Source organism: Oreochromis niloticus, linkage group LG3 (assembly GCF_001858045.2).
Source record: "Oreochromis niloticus isolate F11D_XX linkage group LG3, O_niloticus_UMD_NMBU, whole genome shotgun sequence".
NCBI classification, from domain to species: Eukaryota; Metazoa; Chordata; class Actinopteri; order Cichliformes; family Cichlidae; genus Oreochromis; species Oreochromis niloticus.
Window position 1 is genome coordinate 85884878 of NC_031967.2, and position 17363 is coordinate 85902240.

At 44.5% G+C, this 17363-nt stretch overlaps 1 protein-coding gene and 1 long non-coding RNA gene across 2 annotated transcripts in view; one reads left to right on the forward strand and one right to left on the reverse strand.

Moving 5' to 3' along the window:
• Positions 1–17363, reverse strand: part of LOC102082314 (protein NLRC3-like) — a 441947-nt gene that overhangs the window by 54070 nt on the left and 370514 nt on the right. The gene's annotated exons all lie outside the window — the stretch shown is intronic.
• Positions 1–17363, forward strand: part of LOC102082247 (protein NLRC3) — a 39052-nt gene that overhangs the window by 10325 nt on the left and 11364 nt on the right. The window contains exons 6-9 of the long non-coding RNA XR_003219322.1: positions 8070–8148; positions 8310–8511; positions 8715–10512; positions 16584–16757. This is a non-coding gene — a long non-coding RNA (protein NLRC3). The remainder of the gene's footprint in view (positions 1–8069; positions 8149–8309; positions 8512–8714; positions 10513–16583; positions 16758–17363) is intronic.

Here is a 17363-nt window from a genome sequence, read left to right on the forward strand (position 1 = left end):
GATATGTTGTAGGGAACAAAGACCAAACGGCTTAATTTATTAAAACGAGGAGAAAACGATCACCTCTTCACTGGGGTGAAGAATTGGGCCGCTACGGCGTGGATGTACAAGACTAAATCAATTTCCACATCATATTCATATGAGTGCGGTCCTATTAACCCTCATGCTGTACAGCAGCGGTCCCCAACCTTTTTTGCGCCACAGACCGGTTTATGTCAGACACGGAGCCTTTAAGGTATCACGGATAAATACAACCACATAAAATGATCCGACCAAGACAAAAACTGTGGTATTTTGTAAATTAAATAATAAACGTGAATGTACTGTGTAACTGTAACTTTATTAGAAGCGTCCTCCTGAAAATGCGCCAATATTGACAGTAACATCCTCCTCTCTGCCACTTAATGCTCTCTGGTCGCTATGGTAACGTGTAAATATTTCTTTCAAAATAAGACACACAACTACAACAAGGGAAAGACTCAGGGAAACCAAGTTAACGATAAAACCCCTGAAAACCATAAATTTCACAGCGGAGCCTTAACTCTCGTGGCCCGGTACCAAACGACTCACGGACCGCTGCTGTACAGAACCTGTGATGTCCAGACGGTGTTCCTCTGGTGTTCTGCTGTGAAAACCTTTGGGCTTAGGGATTAACATAGTTGCCATGGTTTCCTTTCTTCTCTTATTTGTTGTGTGTGATCAGGACAATTCTGGAGAGGATGGGCCTGCAGGGGAAAGTCACCCCCTTGCAGGCCAGAAGACATGAGATAACTTTAAAGAATACAAAGTACGTGTGTGTGTTATCAAGAAGATAATTCTCAAGAACACAAGTTAATAAATGTGCAATTACTAAGAGTTGTTGTGGTGTTTTTATTTGCCTGCTGTCATTTTTGATTTCCTCTGCCTTTAGGATTGCAAGTATCCAGGCTCAGGAGAGGGGGTCAGTGGGAAGCCCACTGCTGCTACTTGGCCCTGATTTGCCCTCATGGATGAGGTGATAGGACAGATGCCTTCCATTACGCCTCCTGTCCTAATCTCCTCTCTCCCTGAGGACACTCCAGGGCCAAGCGCAGCAGTGGGTGACCAAAACGACAGCGATGACGAAGCGGCTCAGCCACCTACGACAGGGAAAAAGAGGAAAAGAGACAGGAATGATGAGCTGCTAGACCTCATCAGAGAGGACATGAGGCAGCAAAGAGAGGCTGAGGAGAGGAGAACAGGGAGAGGACGGACAGACTGTTTTCACTTCTAGAAAGATTAGTTCCCAAATGAGTTATGTATTGAGAAATTTATTTATTTGAATATATTTGTTACATTGTTATATGTGTTGCATTAGTTTAAAGGTTTTATGTTATTAATAAATTGATTCAAACAAACAGTAATTGTCACTGAACTCAATTTGATTTACAGGCATTTGTAACACGTATGAACATAACGCTAACTTTGGACAATATTACTTGGATATTTATTTGATAGCAATAAAGTAAATAACAATAACAATTAAACAAGAATATTTCAAATACACAGTATGTAAAGATGGAAAAACAATATTTACAGTTGTTCACACAGGATTAACCTGAGTGACCTGTTCCTGGACCGTTTCTTTAACAACTGTAATAGATTACAGGAAGTCTCTGGCAGTGTTGCTGAAGCTGCCCGAGCAAGATCAGACGTGGATGGGCTGCTGCAACTGAGACCTGTGGTTTGTCTTTTCTGGTGGGTGAGTGGAGAATCACACAGGGTGGTCTGCAAAGAGAGCTTTAGGATGCTTCCTCCCACTGTCCACTCCATCCTCCATCCACAGGGTTTGCAGGGCTGGCTCACTCATGGCTGCCACACCACTAAGATGTTTACAGAAATATGCAAGCAGGAGATGGTGGATGCTATATTATTAGTATAATACTTGTAACTCTGTAGCAGACAACAGTTTGATAAAGTGCTATATAAAAAAACAAACAAACAAAAGATTAGATTCTATACGTTTCAAAGATATTTAGTTTATATATTTTATATGATACAGTACATGTGTAAGAATGACCGATGTTGTGGCAAAAAATGATCGTCTGCCAAAAACTGATTTCCATTTTTTGCCCTAAACTGATTGCTCGTATTTAACCTGCTATGAATAACTTGTTGGTCTATAATACGTGAAACATGTCAAATGTGTCCCTTATTAGTGATATCAGGTCACCTGCCACCAGCAACATTCCAGTAACAAGGTAGAAGCTGCAATCAGTTTTTGGCAGTGACTTTTATATATCCTTTATTCATCCAGTTAAAAAAAAAATCTTATTGACATTAGAAATTTATTTTTTAAGAGTAATCTGGCCAAGAGGACAGCAGACAGCGCAACAAATATATCAATTGTACCTACATTATAACCAGAGTTATAAAGATACTTGAACAACAGGTAATTATTGTATATATAAAACCCCTTTGTAAACCATGTTCACCGAAGTCTATTTACCAATATACATAAAGATATTTCACATATTACACTCGGAAACATTGGAAATCAATTTTGGCAGGCGAACACTTTTTTGGCACAACGCCGGCGATATTTCAATTATCCGTGTAATTAGCTAAGTAATTCCTAAATGCGTGTAGATTAAAGGAAATTATTTTACCTGGATATGATTGTCTCTGATGAGCCTAAGGTACAAAATGTGCGGGCGGCGACAATAAGGTTTTTCTAGCTCCTTGAGAAATAAAATTGTCCAAACAACGGAGCGACATTTCTGGGTCCATTTTAAAGTTTTCGCGCTGTGGCGCTAGCGTCCGGAAAAACGCGCAAGTAAGGGCTTAGTTGAAGGCTAGGAGGCTGTCCACAGCCCATCTGTTATGTTGGATACTCATTGTTTGTTCAATAAAGTTTCTATGGAGAAAAAAAGGGGGCTGTCCAGGCCTTCTCACTTCCTGACTACCCGTCCGTCTAAGGACACTACCTTGTGACGTAGGTAGGTAGTGTCCTTATGAGCATCCTTCCCCTGAATTCGGACACAGCCAATTTCTCCTACTGCTAAACTAAACAGGGACAGTTCAATTTCCCAGCCAAATTCCATCTATGCTGTTCAGGCTACACCTCATGAGACTGTTGTTGGTGTTGCTTCACCTATGTGTTATGCGGCTCACCAGCCAGTTCATTCTGAGGCTGCCTGTGATAAACCTCATGTTTCCATAACCTCCCCTGAGTTAAATTTCACAAGCCCAGAGTATGCTCATTTAATGAGGGTTTGTGTTGCTCATTGTGAACTCTTCAAGACTATGCGTTCTATGACTGTCCAGGTTAAGAGCAACAAGGTGTCATCTGCTGTTAACAAGCTGGCAAAAATACTTGGTTTGAACACTGCAGAGTTGGTTGCTCAAGTTAAAGTTTCGGTTCCACGATCATGTCTGTACAACTCTGTGCGCCATGCTTTTCAGCCAGTAGCCCTGGACACTGTGTGCAACTTCCCAGGCTGCGTTTTGTAAGTTTAATGTTGCTTCACACCCAGTTTCTTCAGATACCGCTTGTATGATTTCTCCAGCACCTGTGACTGCCCCTGAACTCATCTTTTCTAAGATTGCTAATGTCAACCTGGACAATTTAAGAATAGCAGTTTTACCAAGGTCAGCCTGCCATAAGTCTTGGTTTTCTAGAACCATGTCTGGTACCATAAACCTGGTTTTCCCTGTGACTGTTACAGCTCCTCTGCTCTGCTCTCCGCGTCCTGTTTCAGTTCCCAGGCAGACTATGGCTCCGTTCATCCCTGCACCCGTATCTGCTCCTCGGGTGGGGATGGCAGGTGCCCGGTCGTTGCCTGTGCCTGTTCTGGTTCCCTGGGTGGGGGCAACTGAGACCCTGCTGACTCCTGCACCCGTTTCAGCTCCTCGGGTGGGAGCAGCGGCGGTCCAGCTAGCTCCTGCACCCACACCGGCCCCCAGGGGTAAGGCAGCCAGAACACAGCTCTTCCCTGGACCTGTATCTGTTCTTCAGGTGGGGATGGCTGATGTTTGGCCAGGCCCAGTACCCGTCCCTGTTCCCCGGAGAAGAGTTGCTGAGAGTCGGTTACCCGCTCTGTTGCAAGTTCAACAACCATCACTACACCCAGCACGACCATCATCACGACCACCACTACAACTTCTGTTTCAGTCAACCGCCCAGCCGGTAACTGAGCAATTAGTGCAAGCACCAATTCAGCTGCCTATGCAGGCCGGGGTCCCAATGGCCTCTGGGCCTGCATCTGCTCCAGCTGGAGGGCCCGAGTCGCCTGTCCAGCCTCTAGTGTCATTAGCTGGAGGGCCCGAGGAGCCCGTCCAGCCTGAAGTTTTGTTAGCTGGGGGTTCAGGTGAACCCAGCCAGCATCCTGCCTCGTCGGCTGGAGGGCCTGAGGAGCCTAGCCAGCCTCAAGTGTCGTCAGCTGGGGGTTCGGGAGAACCCAGCCCGCCTCAAGTGTCGTCGGCTGGAGGGCCTGAGGAGCCCACCCAGCACCACGCCTCGTTAGCTGAGGGTCCTGGAGGACCCAGCCAGCACATCCTCACATCTGCTGACGGTTCTGGGAAGACCGTTCAGCCACTACCTGTTCCACCACCTGCAGCATCATCGTCGCCTGCAGCATCATCGTCGCCTGCAGCATCGCTGCCGTCAGGTTCCGCAGCCGTCTCTTCATCCACGCCTGGTCCAGGTTCTGCAGCCGTCTCTTCATCCACGCCTGGTCCTGCGCTTGCCACACCGTCTTCAGTTCGAGCTCGTCCTTTTCCACCTCGCCTCTACCGGCCGCTTTCCAGGCCTCCAGCTGGACGTCATCGCCGGAGAGGGCGGCCCCCTGAGCGCGTTCTTCGTCGCTGCTGTCTGCGCGGCCGGCCACCTGAACTGCTTCGTCGGTGCCGTCTGCGCGGCCGGCCACCTGAACTGCTGTGTGATGGGCTTTTGTGCCGTCGGCCTCCGGGCCGGCCTCCAGATCTAGGTGTTTTGATGTCTTGACGCCTATTCTGTTTGGGACTGTTCTGTGCTCCTGTGCCCTTTTTGTTTTGGACTTGGTCCCTCCGTCCTGGACCCCCGCCGCCCGCCCTGGTTGGGTTGTTTTTGGTTTTTCCGGATGTGTTTTGATTTCTGTCACTAGTATTTCTAGCTCCCTAGTTCCTTGGCATTTCTTGTGCATTCATATGCATCTGCAGTCTAGTTAGTTTAAGTTGTTGTTTATGTATTGCCAAGCGTGTCTCACGAGCAATAAAGCTGCCGTTTAAGTTAATGTTTTGTCTCCGAGTCCTGCACATGGGTCCAGCCACTGACAGCCACACAACTCATCGTGACACGAACAACATTAAGCCACTCACGCAGAGAAGAACGGCTGCTGCTGTCATCATCGTCATCATTCCTGCTACACTGGCAGGGCTAGGGGCCTCTTCGGGTTTTGGGGGGATGTTGCTAACTCCGGGTCCGATAACAGGCACCACACCCGCAGTAGATGTGCACGGTGTGAGGTCTCGCAGCAAGCTATCAAATACGGCACATTTCTCGGCTTTTAAAAAAACGCTATGCATCGCCAGGTGTTTCATCAGATTCGAGGTGTTGCAGGCTGCTGGGTTTGCATCTTGTGAAGTACAGCCAGACTTTTGACCGCTTCACCTTGAGGATTTTTTATCTGTAATTTTTAATCTGCTCTAAAAGAACGTACGCACCTGGGCCCGCCTACTACGCTTGCAAAGGTAAAATGATTGGCTAGAATCCAAAATGTATGACATCTCAGGAAAAAAAAAACCCATCGAAATAAAGCACCGAAATGTGCGCTGCTTTTCGGTCTGGTTACTACCGTTTATGTCAGAACCGGTGCCATCATGGCACCGGATACCGGTACCCATCCCTACCTGTGGGGTCTCAGATAAGTATGCAGGCCCTCTAGTGTACCCTGCCTCTGTTACAACTCTGCCCAGTTTCAAAAAGCTGGTATTTCAACTTGTTAGCTACATGTATGGTTAATTACCAGGAAACAGCTGAGTCAGAACTAGGTACTACCTCTATAGTCAAGTACGAAAGGACAGAAGGCAGAATCATATATTTCATCTAAAGCTGTTGAGCTGAAGAAGAAATCTATCTCTGAGTGATGGTTTATTTTTCACTAAATGTTTGACAGCTGTTAATCCTAAAGAGGGTTAATAACTATTTTTTTCTCTTGCGTTGGAAAAATTCTCATAACTTGACTCCCAATGATCCTGATGAAATTTGGCTTTATGTGAAAGGTATCAGGACCCTGAGGTTCTGATTGTAAGGCATATGATTTCTACTGTATCTCAGATCCAATGTATAGATTTAAAAACTCAAAGATGATTGACGCTCAGCACAGCACTGAAATACAAAGAAAAAGATTAAGCAGAGCTGTTGACTGTATAGAATAGAATAGAATAATCCTTTAATTGTCCTACAAGGGGAAATTTGGTTGTAACAGCAGCCAAAAAGACACATATACAAACAATAAGTACACAGGACACAGAACAGAAACATACACAATTTTTCTTACATATTTACATAAGGACAATGGTTACTATCAGTGATGGGAATAACGGCGTTACAAGTAACGGCATTACTAACAGCGTTACTTTTTTCAGTAACGAGTAATCTAACTAATTACTATTCCTATCGTTACAACGCTGTTACACTTACTAACAAGGAAACGCGGTCAGTTACTATCTTTCAACAAACAGACGGTTGAAGCTGTGTTCACCTTACCGCATCTTATATCAGTTGCACGGAAGTAGCTGACTACGTAAGTACAGCTTTAAGCAGCTGCACGCTCCCGCGGACGGTAATCACGATCACTGTCTAGCACAACACCTGGAGCTCAGGGGGCAAAACAATCGCATGAGTGCTGCTGTTTGACTGAGGAAGAATAAAGTAGTCGTGGTAAGCCAATCACATGACCACTTAAAGACAAAGCAACACGGTGATGTATACCAGTTTTTAAATTGTGTTGATAGGCCACGTAAAACCAGAGACACGATAAACAATACATACGCGGCGTTTTTTCCTCAATAGTTTCATCACGTTAGCGCTAGCAAGCACTCTCTGCTTATGAGCAAAAACCAATAAACAAAAAAAAAACAAAACAGGGGAAGTTTTGAGAGAGAGAGAGTTTTGAGATGTGAGAGATTTGTGATGTTTAGCGTGTTTAGGGTGTGTAGTTAATGTGTTGTCTTGTGTAGTTAGTGTGTAGTGTTGTGGATAGTTTTGTGTTGTGTGTCAGAACAATGAGGCAACTGGTAGAAACAGGAGTGATACACCTGCTGCTGTCAGACCTGCAGGTATCAGGCTGTGATGTTCTCCTTTATAGTGGACACAAATTATTTTTTTGGAGTGGCACAAATAATTTGTGTGGCATCTTATTGAAGAACAGCTGATTGTTCTGTAAATAGTTTGAAATGGTTATTTTAAAAAAAGGTAAAAGGTAAATGGATGCAAATAATTTGTTGTTTGCAAAACTTGTGCAAAGGATTTTAAAATTGACAATTTATATTTGCATTTGAAGTTATGAAATATGATTCATTAAATATGTTTGTGGTTGTTACAGTAAAAAATATAACTTTTTCTACTCGGATTTTATGGTTTTTGTCTGATTTTAGATCAATTGTGTTAATACAGTATGTCAAATTGAAAACATGACTGTAAATTCAGACACGTGAGGTTGTGCTGAAAAGAATGATATCAAACAAGGCAAAGTAAATAGTTTTTAAAGGTAAAATGTGGAGGGAAAATCAAAAGTAGTAAAAAATGGCCAATTATACCCTGGACCCCAGAGGGTTAAAGGTTTTTTTTTTTCTTTTTTTTTTTAAAGTAACGCAATAGTTACTTTTCAAGTAATTAATTACTTTTAGAATATTGTAACTCAGTTAGTTACTTTTTTGAAGAAGTAACTAGTAACTATAATTGAATTACTTTTTCAAAGCAACTTGCCCAACACTGGTTACTATATACAGAGAGTACTGTACAGTTATTAAATTAAAGTATGTGGGATCTATTGGACTGGTGAACATTTACAGCTGCGTTGAGTCATCTGAGACTGCGCATGAACTAATTCTTCATGGTTCCTCCACAGAGTGGACCAGCAGAGCTCAGAGGTTCCCAGTGGTCAGTCTGCCCAGCATCATCAAACACACCTGGACTCCTTATTTATGGTCTGTACATGTACAACAACTACTGTTACATCTGTTCTGTTCAGAGTCATCTCCATGCTGCTCTTTGTAGACCAGTGGATTGTCAGTGTGTCCAACATGGATCTGATGTTTGGCTCCATGATTTCAGTCTGATTGGCTCATTCATAAATATTCTGTTCCAGCTGCTGGAGGACAACATCATCACTTTTGTGAAGAACGAGCTGAAGAAGATCCAGATGGTTTTGAGTCCAGATTACCCAGAATGCGTAGAGAGTCAGCGGGAGGAGGATGAACAGAGGAGCACCAGAGAGGCATTTATAAAGATCACACTGAACTTCCTGAGGAGAATGAAGCAGGAGGAGGTGGCTGACCATCTGCAGAGCAGTAAGAGGATTTCTCTAAAGATTTCAGCTGCTTGATGCATTTAACATTTCTACTTATGTCTCAAGAGATAACTTCTTATTTAATTAATTAATTATTTAATGAACTTGCATATGGTCATTTCTCAGTGGGACTGAAATTGTCATGAGCATTTTGTGAAAAGCATGAACTGTTATTTTTTTTGTCTTTTTATTATTGTTATTCAGAACTTCCCGCTGCTGTCTGTCAGCGTAAACTTAAATCTGCACTGAAGAAGAAGTTCCAGTGTGTGTTTGAGGGCATCGCTAAAGCAGGAAACCCAACCCTTCTGAATCAGATCTACACAGAGCTCTACATCACAGAGGGAGGGACTGCAGAGGTCAATGATGAACATGAGGTCAGACAGATTGAAACAGCATCCAGGAAACCAGACAGACCAGAAACAACAATCAGACAAGAAGACATCTTTAAAACCTCACATGGAAGAGATGAACCAATCAGAACAGTGCTGACAAAGGGAGTGGCTGGCATTGGGAAAACAGTCTTAACACAGAAATACAGCCTGGACTGGGCTGAAGACAAAGCCAACCAGGACATCCAGTTCATATTTCCATTCACTTTCAGAGAGCTGAATGTGCTGAAAGAGGAAGAGTTCAGCTTGGTCGAACTTGTTCATCACTTTTTTACTGAAACCAAAGAAGCAGGAATCTGCAGGTTTGAAGACTTCCAGGTTGTGTTCATCTTTGATGGTCTGGATGAGTGTCGACTTCCTCTAAACTTCCACAAAACTAAAATCCTAACTGACCCTAGAAAGTCCACCTCAGTGGATGTGCTGCTGATAAACCTCATCAGGGGGAAACTGCTTCCCTCTGCTCGCCTCTGGATAACCACACGACCTGCAGCAGCCAGTCAGATCCCTTCTAAATGTGCTGACATGGTGACAGAGGTCAGAGGGTTCACTGACCCACAGAAGGAGGAGTACTTCAGGAAGAGATTCAGAGATGAGGAGCAGGCCAGCAGGATCATCTCCCACATCAAGACATCACGAAGCCTCCACATCATGTGCCACATCCCAGTCTTCTGCTGGATCACTGCTACAGTTCTGGAGGATGTGCTGAAAACCAGAGAGGAAGGACAGCTGCCCAAGACCCTGACTGAGATGTACATCCACTTCCTGGTGGTTCAGGCCAAAGTGAAGAAGGTCAAGTATGATGGAGGAGCTGAGACAGATCCACACTGGAGTCCAGAGAGCAGGAAGATGATTGAGTCTCTGGGAAAACTGGCTTTTGATCAGATGCAGAAAGGAAACCTGATCTTCTATGAATCAGACCTGACAGAGTGTGGGATCGATATCAGAGCAGCGTCAGTGTACTCAGGAGTGTTCACACAGATCTTTAAAGAGGAGAGAGGACTGTACCAGGACAAGGTGTTCTGCTTCATCCATCTGAGTGTTCAGGAGTTTCTGGCTGCTCTTCATGTCCATCTGACCTTCATCAACTCTGGACTCAATCGGCTGGAAGAACAACAAAACCCCCCCCAGAGGTCTACAACAAGAGAATGTACAGAGAAACACTTCTACCAGAGTGCTGTGGACAAGGCCTTACAGAGTCCAAATGGACACCTGGACTTGTTTCTGCGCTTACTGCTGGGTCTTTCACTGCAGACCAATCAGACTCTCCTTCGAGGCCTGCTGACAAGGATAGCAAGTAGCTCAGACACCAATCAGGAAAAAGTCATGTACATCAAGAAGAAGCTCAGTGAGACTCTATCTGCAGAGAAAAGCATCAATCTGTTCCACTGTCTGAATGAACTGAATGATCGTTCTCTAGTGGAGGAGATCCAACAGTCCCTGAGATCAGGAAGTCTCTCCACAGATGAACTGTCTCCTGCTCAGTGGTCGGCTCTGGTCTTCATCTTACTGTCATCAGAAGAAGATCTGGATGTGTTTGACCTGAAGAAATACTCTGCTTCAGAGGAGGCTCTTCTGAGGCTGCTGCCTGTGGTCAAAGCCTCCAACAGAGCTTTGTAAGTAGTGCCTTCCAAAGAGGCTTAACAGCAATTGAGCTCTTCACATTTTGTCATGTTACAGCCTTATTTCATGCAAAATCATCTGCACTTAAAATTAATTAATTGATAACATGAAAAAAGTTATCTTGAAACTGTGGCAAATGCCAAAAAGTATCTGTGAGTATATACATATATATATATATATATATATATATATATATATAAAACACCCAGCGCGCCCCTGCGGGCGGTTTATCCTTCAAGCTCGGGTCCTCTACCAGAAGCCTGGGAGCTTGAGGGTCCTGCGCAGTATCTTAGCTGTTCCCAGGACTGCGCTCTTCTGGACAGAGATCTCCGATGTTGTTCCCGGGATCTGCTGGAGCCACTCGCCTAGCTTGGGAGTCACCGCACCTAGTGCTCCGATTACCATGGGGACCACCGTTACCTTCATCCTCCACATTCTCTCGAGCTCTTCTCTGAGCCCTTGGTATTTCTCCAGCTTCTCGTGTTCCTTCTTCCTGATATTGCTGTCATTCGGAACTGCTACATCGATCACTACGGCCGTCTTGTCATGTTTGTCTACCACCACTATGTCCAGTTGGTTAGCCACCACCATTTTGTCCGTCTGCATCTGGAAGTCCCACAGGATCTTAGCTCGGTCATTCTCCATCACCCTTGGGGGCATCTCCCATTTTGACCTCGGGACTTCCAGGTTATACTTGGCACAGATGTTCCTGTACACTATGCCGGCCACTTGGTTATGGCGTTCCATGTATGCCTTGCCTGCTAGCATCTTGCACCCTGCTGTTATGTGCTGGATTGTCTCAGGGGCATCTTTACACAGCCTGCACCTGGGGTCTTGCCTGGTGTGATAGACCCCAGCCTCTATGGATCTTGTACTCAGAGCTTGTTCTTGTGCTGCCATGATTAGTGCCTCTGTGCTGTCTTTCAGTCCAGCTTTGTCCAGCCACTGGTAGGATTTCTGGATATCAGCCACCTCCTCTATCTGCCGGTGGTACATACCGTGCAGGGGCCTGTCCTTCCATGATGGTTCCTCGCCTTCCTCCTCTTTCTTGGGTTTCTGCTGCCTGAGGTATTCACTGAGCACGCTGTCAGTTGGGGCCATCTTCGTGATGTATTCGTGGGTGTTTCTTGTCTCATCCTGGACTGTGGTGCTGACACTCACCAGTCCCCGGCCCCCTTCCTTCCGCTTAGCGTACAGCCTCAGGGTGCTGGACTTGGGGTGAAACCCTCCATGCATGGTAAGGAGCTTTCTTGTCTTTATGTCAGTGGCTTCTATCTCCTCCTTTGGCCAGCCTATTACCCCAGCAGGGTACCTGATCACGGGCAGGGCGTAGGTGTTGATGGCCCGGATCTTGTTCTTACCGTTCAGCTGACTCCTCAGGACTTGCCTGATCCTCTGCAGGTACTTGGTGGTTGCAGCTTTCCTAGCGGCCTCTTCATGATTCCCATTCGCTTGCGGGATCCCCAGGTACTTGTAACTGTCCTCTATGTCTGCAATGTTGCCTTCTGGTAGTTCAATCCCCTCAGTTCTGACTACCTTCCCTCTCTTTGTTACCATCCGACTACACTTCTCCAGTCCGAACGACATTCCAATGTCATTGCTGTATATCCTGGTAGTGTGTATCAGTGAATCGATGTCTCGTTCACTCTTGGCATACAGCTTGATGTCATCCATGTACAGGAGGTGGTTGACAACCGCTCCGTTCCGTAGTCGGTATCCGTAGCCAGTCTTGTTAATGATCTCACTGAGGGGGTTCAGGCCTATGCAGAACAGCAGTGGGGACAGAGCATCTCCTTGGTAGATCCCGCACTTGATGGTGACTTGTGCTATGGGCTTGGAGTTGGCCTCTAGTGTTGTACGCCACATCCCCATTGAGTTCCTGATGAAGGCTCTTAGGGTCCTGTTGATCTTGTACAATTCTAGGCATTCCAGTATCCAGCTGTGGGGCATTGAGTCATAGGCCTTCTTGTAATCAATCCAGGCTGTGCACAGGCTGGTCAGTCTGGTCTTGCAGTCTCGGCTGACTGTTCTGTCTACCAGTAGCTGGTGTTTTGCGCCTCTGGTATTATATATATTATATATAATATATATAAGAGAATATATATATAGATATATATATATAGATATATATATAGATATATATAGATATACATACATACATACCTTTTAACAGTGAGACTGTTTTATGTGTTCACTTTTTGAAAGACTGTTCAAGACCAAGCACATTGTGAGTATAATATTTACCACACAGGGAGGTCCTGCTGTTATCTTTGCTAAGATTAGGTTAAAAGTCATGACCTATCAATTACATTCATAGTACATTTACATTATTTTGATTTTACAACTTCTATATCAGATGGCAGAGGTAGTGGAGCAGCATTCTTCCTATAATTTGCTAATTAGCCAATCAAAATAAAGTCATCTTTTTGGGAGGGGTGCACTGAAAGGGTAATGAGGTAAAATGGCTTATGGCTTATTTCTAATGGAGGAATAAGTGAGAGACTACACCAAGATTTATTACGTGATAATTAAAGAAGGCTTTGAACTTAATGTGATCACAGATATTAGAATTAGGAAAGTGATATATCCATCCATCCAGCCATTCATCACTGCGGCCACAGCGCCAATCCGTCTGTCAGTCTCCGGCTCCCTTCTCCCATCACTCGCGAACAAGACCCTGAGATAGTTGAACTCCTCCACTTGGGGCAGGAACTCATCCCCGACCCGGAGTGGGCACTCCACCCTTTTCCGGCTGAGAACCATGGCCTCAGATTTGGAGGTGCTGATCCTCATTCCCACCGCTTCACCCTCGGCTGCGAACCGTTCCAAGGCGAGCTGGAGCCCATCATCCGATGAAGTCAAAAGAACATCATCCGCGAAAAGCAGAGATGAGATCCTGAGACCACCCAAGTGAAAGCCTTCCACCACTTGGCTACGCCTAGAAATTCTGTCCATAAAAATAATGAACAAAATCGGTGACAAAGGGCAGCCCTGGCGGAGCCCATCACCCACCAGGAAGAGTCCGACTTTTTGCCGGCTATGCAGACCAAGCTCTTGCAATGGTTGTATAGGGATTGAATGGCCCGTAGCAATGACCAGACACCCCATACTCCCGGAGCACCAACTCGAGGACCCCAAGGGACATGGTCCAATGCCTTCTCCAAGTCCACAAAACACATGTAGACTGGTTGGCCAAACTCCCATGCACCCTCAAGTATCCTTGAGAGGATGAAGAGCTGATCCAGTGTTCCACAACCAGGACGAAAACCGCATTGTTCCTCCTGTATCCGAGGTTCGACTAACGGATGGACTCTCCTCTCCAGCACCCTGGCATAGACTTTCCCAGGGAGGCTGAGGAGTGTGATTCCCCTGTAGTTGGAACACACCCTCCGGTCCCCTTTCTTAAAGATGGAAACCACCACCCCGGTCTGCCAATCTAGGGGTACTGCCCCTGATCTCCACACAACACTGTAGAGGTGTGTCAACCAAGACAGCCCTACAACATCCAGAGCCTTCAGGAACTCGGGGTGGACCTCATCCACCCCAGGGGCTCCACCACCAAGGAGTTGTTTAACTGCCTCACTGACCTCGCCCCCAGAGATTGGCGGGTCATCCTCTTCATCCCCAGACTGTGCTTTCTCCACAGAAGATGTGCCAGTGGGATTAAGGGGGTCCTCTCAGTATTCCTTCCACCGCTCGACAATTTTCTCAGTTGAATTCAGCAGTGCTCCACCCGCACTATACACAGTGCAGGTAGAAAACCACTTTCCCCTCATGAGTCGCCTGACGGTTTGCCAGAATCTCTTCGAGGCAGTCCGAAGGTCTTTTTCCATGTTCTCTCCGAATTCCTCCCACAGCCACTGCCCTGCCGGCTTGTCGGCTTGGCCTATATATAATATATATTTATATAATGAGAAGGCGTATGACCATATATATTAATATATATCACTTTCCCCCCTCCACGAATCGCTACTTTATCGTGGTGGAGGGGTTGTGTCCCAGGGATCCGAGGCGCTATGTTGTCTGTGGCGTTTGCCCCCTGTTAGAGTCTCCCATGGCAAATTGGTCCTGGGTGAGGGACCAGACAAGGAGTGATTCAGAGGAAGAGCGGCTGGTGGCCGGGCCTTAGTCCAGACACAGCCTGAAAAAGGGACATGGGCCCATCCTAAATTACTGGATTGGATATCGGAGAGAAATAAAAAATGTAATCCGATATATTAAATATCACAAAGGCACCTCACGAAACTTGCGACATAGTGTTACCCAGCTCATAACCTTATCACGTCAGAGCAGTATGTGTCACGTGATAGACCGGCTGTGGTGTGCAAGACCTGTTGGCGGTCTGGTTGAGCATTTGGAGCCTCGCTACGTGCTACCATACCAGCATTTCATCTCTGAGAAAGCTATCCCAGAGAAGTAAAGCAAGTGTGTAAGTTCATCTCTGAATGTTTGTAAAGCATTCCCACGTTAAGCTTAACAGCCGATATATGGAGCAACTGCCTCTCATTCTCTCCCTCTCCTGTTGCTACTTCAATCATGAAACTGATCAATGATCAGCTGATCAGCTTTTCTGTTATGAGTCCCGTCTCTCTTTTTTGTTTATTGCCCGCTTTGCGCCAAAAAGATGAAACCAGCAGATAATCATCAGCAGAAGGTTTAAGCTTGATAAACTGTTGTTAGAATTTTTTAAATTACTTTCTAGTCCAAAATCCTTTTCTGCGTAGCTGACAGCTGGTAACTGCGCAGGGGCCGGTCTAGCAAAGTTTTGCCAGGGGGCCAGATAGGGCATTAACAGCGAAAGGGGGGCCCAAAGAAATACTTTTCTTTCTAATTGTCATGTCTAGCTTTTAATAAATAATTATCTGAATCTACAGCCAAAGTTTTCATCTGATGTAAAATGTATAGAAATCCATTATTGTATATAGCAACTATTAAGTCTAATTTAGAACCTAGTAAGCTGTAGTACTTTTTCCTTTGGGAAGATACCATCTGTGCAGTCTGCAATTCTGTTGAAGAAAGATGTTGAATCTATTTAATTATTGTAGAAAATAATTGATTTCTGTGCATTTGTTTTACATGTGTATTAAATTAAAGTCGATTACGTCGATTACATCATGAATTGCCTGCATAAAGGAGGCAGGTGAGGACCCAAATGCAAACTCACGGAGACACGACGAATAAACTTAAAAGTACTGCTTTATTGCAGGAGTACATGGTAAACAGAGAACTAAACTAAACTGGGAAATGAATAACTGAACCGCGAGGAAACACAGGAAAACACAACCATGAGGGACGACGCAACACTGACACAGAGAAACACAGAGCTTAAATACACTGGGGAATAATGAGGGGAACGACACACAGGAGGAGAACACAATTGGGAGAAATCAGACATGATGAGAGCAAAACTCAATACATTCACCTAGGACACAGACCTTCAAAATAAAACAGGAAACTCACACATGCAAAACACAGACCAAGAAACACGGACTTTACAGAGAGGAAACACACAGGCAGAGAAGACTAAGCACGGAACAGAGGGGGCACAGAGAAACATCAGGGGCAAGGGATTAAAACCTAGAAACTATAGAATAAATAACAAATGAAGTTGAAAGAATAAAAAAATCACAAAGAACAGAAAACGCTGGGTCAGGAGACCCAGGACCCTGACAGATTTAAGCATTATGAGGCGGAGGGTGGGCGGTGGTTCCCTATTTTTTTTTTTTTTTTGCTGGGAGTTGGCAACCCTCTTAGTTAGTTTCCTTGATATAAAGTACTCTTTAAAATACCAGAATAGGGTGGAGGATGTAGGTATAAGTTTATTAGATTGATCAGTATTGCTGAACTATGAAATATTTTGGGTGCAGTGTATTTTTTGCATACAGGTATAACAGAATAGCTTTAGTGTTTTGTTATTTAAAAGTTATTTAAAGTTATTTATAAAAAAGTTTTATTCATTATAAAATACCATTCATCTTCCAACTCTTCATTGATTTCATTTGGTTTCCATCTTTCTGTCTTGGTTGATTTCAATCAATTATAACGATTATAAATTATTTTTCAGATTGAGTGGCTGTAACCTCTCAGAGAGAAGCTGTGAAGCTCTGTCCTTAGTTCTCAGATCTCAGACCTCTCCTCTGAGAGAGCTGGACCTGAGTAACAATAACCCGAAGGACTCAGGAGTGAAGCGTATGTCGTCAGAACTGAAGAGTCCACATAGCACACTGGAAACTTTGAGGTCAGATATTATGTTCTTCTGTTTTTTGTTGTTGTTGTTGTTTTTTTTGTTTTTTTTTCATGAATTATGAATCAATTTGTTTCCTTCATTATTTATAAGTTTAAGTAAACAGTAAACTAGTCTGTTTAACATCTGATAATATGTATTCCATAAAAAAGACGAAAAAAACACAAATAATCACTGCACATTGAATGCAATGTGGCAAAAAATTATTTAGTCAGCCACCAATTGTAAAAGGTTTTCCCCTTAAAAAGATGAGAGAGACCTGTAATTGTCATCATAGGTATACCTCAATTATGAGAGACAAAATGAGAAAAAAAATCCAGAAAACCGCATTGCCTGACTTTTAAAGAATTTATTTGCAAATTATGGTGGAAAATAAGTATTTGGTCACCTACAAATAAGCAAGATTTCTGGCTCCCACAGATCTGTAACTTCTTCTGTAAGAGGCAACTCTGTCCTCCACTCGTTACCTGTATTAATGGCACCTGTTTGAACTCATTATCAGTATAAACAACATCTTTCCACAACCTGAAACAGTCACACTGCAAACTCCACAATGTCCAAGACCAAAGACCTGTCAAAGGACACCAGAAATACAATTGT